Genomic DNA, 5352 nt, shown 5'->3' on the forward strand with positions numbered 1-5352 from the left:
TGGATAATTATTGACAATTGGTTGATGGGGATGTGGGGTTTGTGACCATTCACCCCACTTTTGTATATGCCCAAAATATTTTATAATAAAGTTTTTTTTTTTTTAGTACCAAGAAAAGATAGGTGTTTTACTCCTTTCTTGATACCAGGATACTCTAAATCTATGACTAGAAAATCGCTTCGAACAAGGATAAAGACTCATTTATAGGGGCGCCTGGGTGGCGCAGTCGGTTAAGCGTCCGACTTCAGCCAGGTCACGATCTCGCGGTCCGTGAGTTCGAGCCCCGCGTCAGGCTCTGGGCAGATGGCTCGGAGCCTGGAGCCTGTTTCGATTCTGTGTCTCCCTCTCTCTCTGCCCCTCCCCCGTTCATGCTCTGTCTCTCTCTGTCCCAAAAATAAATAAAAACGTTGAAAAAAAAATAAAAAAAAAAAGACTCATTTATATTTTTCTTCAATATATTTTGAAAAGGAAAAACAAAACAAAACAAAAAAAAATAAGTCTTTCACTGCCCACACCCAGACTGTTTCCAGAGGCAAATTCTGCTACCACTTTTTGGTAATACCATCTTTTCAGAGTTAAATATAAACACGTATATTATTTCTTGACTCTTGACAGCTTTATGTCAGATTTTATTATTTTTATTCTCAAACTTTTATCTCCTTCTCTTATTGAGATTTAGAACTTGGTAAAGACCACAAAGTCTTGGTTTTTACAGAAAGGACAAAAGTAGATGGTGGGGGAACTGGAGAAAGCCGGTCAAAAGGCACAAACTTTCCAGGGGCACCTGGGTGGCTCAGTTGAGTGTCCAACTTCAGCTCAGGTCATGATCTCACGGCTCGTGGGTTCGAGCCTTGTGTTGGGCTCTCTGCTAACAGCTCAGAGCCTGCACCCTGCTTCAGATCCTTTGTCTCCCTCACTCTCTGCCTCTTCCCCACTCATGCTCTGTCTCTCTCTCTCTCAAAAATAAATAAATATTAAAAAAAAATTTTAATGTACAAACTTCCAGCTATAAGTACTGGGGATATAATGCATATGGTGACTATAGTTAACAGTACTATATGGTATATTTGAATGTTGCTAAGAGGGTAAATCCTAAAAGTTCTCAACACAAAGAAAAAAAAATTTTTTTTTTTTTTGTATTCATATGAGATGAGTGTTAACTAAACTTATTGTGGTAGTTATTTCACAATATATGGAGGTCATTATGCTGTATACCTTAAACTTATACAGAGCTCAACATAGACCTTATTACAATAAAACAAAAAAGACTAAAAAAATAACGAAATAACTAGAGAAGCAGATATTCTAAATATTAACATATCTGCTCTCAATGTTAGGAAATCTTACAAACCATGGTTTTGTTCTTTCATTTATTCAATCTATATTAGTTGCTAAGCAGATTCTGGATATTGGGATTTTTTTTTTTAAAGTAGAATTAGAAGAACATACTGTATACTGGGACCCTGGATTATTTTCCTCTGTAGAAACAAACAAAAAAATGTCTATGAAAGTTACCCTTTTAACTTTTCTAAAAGATGATACAGGTAAATTGGCCAATCACAGACCACATCAGAACAACTCATAAGCTGTAAAAATTGAGAATACCTAGAGCATTTAGGACAAGGTAATCACTTTCTTTAGACCTTAATATACTGATAAAATTTTACTGACTAAAAGTTCATTTCATAAGACGTTTCCTTCTGAAACAACCACTGAGACACACATCTACACATAGGCACATGATGGTGGAGAAGGGTAAAAAAAAAAAATTTTTTTTTAAGCAGTAAGGCAATATTTTAATATATAATCATATATAATTATGATTATAAAAAATTTTTTTTGTAATGTTTATTTATTTTTGAGACAGAAAGAGAGCATGAGCAGGGTAGGGGCAGAGAGAGAGGGAAACACAGAATCTGAAGCAGGCTCCAGACTCTGAGCTGTCAGCACAGAGCCTGACACGGGGCTCGAACTCACAAGCCATGAGATCATGACCTGAGCTGAAGCTGGATGCTCAACCGATTGAGCCACCCAGGTGCCCCAATACTTATGATTTTTATTGCCTAGGTCTAAATATTGAAATCTTTGCTACTCTCAAATTATTAGAGATAACTTTAAAAATATTGTCCATGGATAGAATGCCTGATATCCTTAAAGGTATGTGAATTTGTTTTATTGTATAGTCTAATAAAGGGAGTAAAAGTAATTTAAAAAAATATATTTTTGAGAGAGGAGAGCAAGCGCAAGTGGGAGAGGGGCAGAGAGAGAGGGGGACAGAGGATCCAAAGCAGGCTCCACACTGACAGCAGCCAGCCTGATGCAGGCCTTGAACTCACGAACTATGAGGTCAGGACTTGAGCTGAAGTGTGACATTCAACTGACTGAGCCACCAGGGGTGGCTAAAATTTCTCAATTTTTCTACGTACATATACATCTACATATGTGTGTGCCATACAGTATACACAGTATAAATTTAAATATACTATATATTATATGAATATAAAAATTTAATATGTATATTTAAGTATATTAATTATATTAAGTGTATGTATATATATACAGAGAGAGAGAATCACTTAATCCTCCATTACCCAGATGATTTCTTCTGAAGAAATATGTGTTTGAGGTCAGTAGGTAACCCAGTAATATTCTTCTTATTTAAGGGGAAAAGATCACCTTCTTGATGCTAGGCTAATCATGAATAACAGACAATCCTATAAGTGAATAGAATTGTGGAGCAAATTCTGATGATCCAAATGCACAACATTTCCAGTTACCTACCACATGAAAACTATATTTGACTTAATCATTAAGACTGACTCGTGGGGCACCTGGGTGGCTCAGTTGGTTAACCGTCTGACTCTTGTTTTCAGCTCAGGTCATGATCTCACAGTTTCTGAGTTCAAGTCTCGCGTCAGACTCTGTGTTGGCAGCACAGAGTTTGCCAGAGATTGATTCTGTTTCCCTCTCCCTCTGCCCCTCCCCTGCTCTCTCTCAAAAATAAACAAACAAACAAAATTTATATATAAAGACTGATTTGTGCCCATCACTGTGTAATGCCACACACTAAAGAAATCTTCCAGCAGCTATCAATTTGATGTTTTCTAAAAGAAAAACTGTGATTTTACATACAGATTTGAAACTGCCAGTGTCTTTTAAGTTTGGCTCCATGTTTACCAGACTACTGTCTTTAAGAAAATGGCTCAAACATTTTTTTTTTCAAGTTTATTTGTTTTTAGTCATCTCCACACCCAACATGGGACTCAAACTCGTACCTGAGATCAACAGTTGCACATTCCACCAACTGAGCCAGACAGGCACCCCCAAACATCATTTCTAATACAATACTTAAATCATTTTGTAGCTAGTTGAAACAAAAGTATGGTTAGTTAAAAAGTTTATTCAGGAATATTCTGTCTTCTGACATTATCATTTGAGTAGCCTGGTTTCCAAAGAGCTTTTTCCATACATGATTTCATCCAATCCCTCCTACAGCTACCCAAATAGACATTATTCCCATTTTTAAAGAAAAGAAAGCTGAACATTGGTACTAAAACCAAGTCCCACAGTGTCCCCATGAAACTGAGAAGGGACAGAATGAGGAGAAAATCCTTGGAAGCAAGTCATGTTTTAAATATTACAACATGTGGATTGTGTTTCACAGGCTTTCAATAAATTAGAAGGGAGATGCTTTAAATCCCTTGTGTACGCATGCCAAAATAATTATAATTAAAAACCATATTCATCTACTTATTCAAGCCTTTATTAAGTGCTTACCATATGCACAATCCTGTACAAAATATTAAAGGAATACAAAATGAATTTTAAAATGGTGCCAACTCTCAAAGAGTTTACAATCTAATTATAGTGACAAATAGTTTTGGAACAAATGATAGGAAAGGGATTATAAGTAAACATGTGCCCTTGAGAAAAATCACCTTATTTTTTAATTAAAAGCATAAATTTCCAGTTGGGAATCACTGCTATTCTATACACCTTAATTAGTTCATCTTTAAAAAAAAATTTTTTTTAATGTTTAATTTTGAAAGAGAGAGAGACAGAGAAAGAGAGAGAGACAGAGAGACAGAGTATGAGTCGGGGAGGGGCAGAGAGAGAGGGAGACAGAATTTGAAGCAGGCTCCAGGCTCTGAGCTGTCAGCGCAAAGCCTGACACAGGGCTTGAACTCACAGAGTGCAAGATCATGACCTGAGCCAAAGTCGGAAGCTTTACTCACTGAGCCATGCAGGCGCCCCTAGTTCATCCTCTTTAAAGGAGGTTGTTTTTAGAAAAGAAAATGTCTTATCCTATCACATCTTTATGTCTGGTTTGAAGTTTTAAAACAAAAACTTGCTTAGAGAAGAAAAATAATAGATTCATAAACTCAAATTACCATAATTACAGAAAGACAAAATATGTTTGCAATTGTGTATATAAATTTGAGAACAACTGGGTCAAGTATTAAAGAGTTAAGTCTGGGGGTACCTTGGGGCGCCTGGATGGCTCAGTTGGTTGAGCGTCCAGCTTCGGCTCAGATCATGATCTTGTGATCTGTGAGTTCAAGCCCCATGTCGAGCTCTGTGCTGACAGCTCAGAGCCTGGAGCCTGTTTTGGATTCTGTGTCTCCCTCTCTCTCTCTGCCCCTCCCCCACTCATGCTCTGTCTCTCTCTGTCTCAGAAATAAACATTAAAAAAAATATTTTTAAAAAAACCTGGGGGTACCTGGGTGGCTTAGTCAGTTGGGCATCCGACTTCGGCTCAGGTCATGATCTCAAGGTTCGTGAGTTCAAGCCCCGCATCTGGTTCACTGCTGTCAGCACAGAGCCCACTTCAGATCCTCTGTCCCCTTGTCTCTGTCCCTCCCTGACTGTGCTCTCTCAAAAATAAATAAGACATTTAAAAAATTATTTTTTTAATAATAAAATAAAAAAGAGTTAAATATGAATTTCTTTGGAGATTTTCCTTGAACAAGTTATTATGCACAATTTCATCATATACACAATAGGGTTGATATTTACCTTCAATTAAGATTATAACTCAGATGCTTACAATTATTTCCATCATAATACACAGAATTAAAAAAATACTGATATAAAAACTTTTCTAATAATTTACACATCAAAAATAATTTGGAATAAGACTAGGGATAAAAAGAAAAAGTAATGATATAGTGTGGATAATTTAACAGCAAACTCTCAGTGCAGAAATGTATGCAAATTTGCAAGTATGTATTTTTTCTGTGTTTTATTATTTTTAAAAAAATGGCTCAGATAAGACTTAAAATACCCAGTAAAACAAGTGTGAGGATTCATTTTGTGAGATGGATTGCAGAGGAAAAGAATGGGCAAATAGTG

This window comes from Lynx canadensis, chromosome A3 (assembly GCF_007474595.2).
Source record: "Lynx canadensis isolate LIC74 chromosome A3, mLynCan4.pri.v2, whole genome shotgun sequence".
NCBI classification, from domain to species: domain Eukaryota; kingdom Metazoa; phylum Chordata; class Mammalia; order Carnivora; family Felidae; genus Lynx; species Lynx canadensis.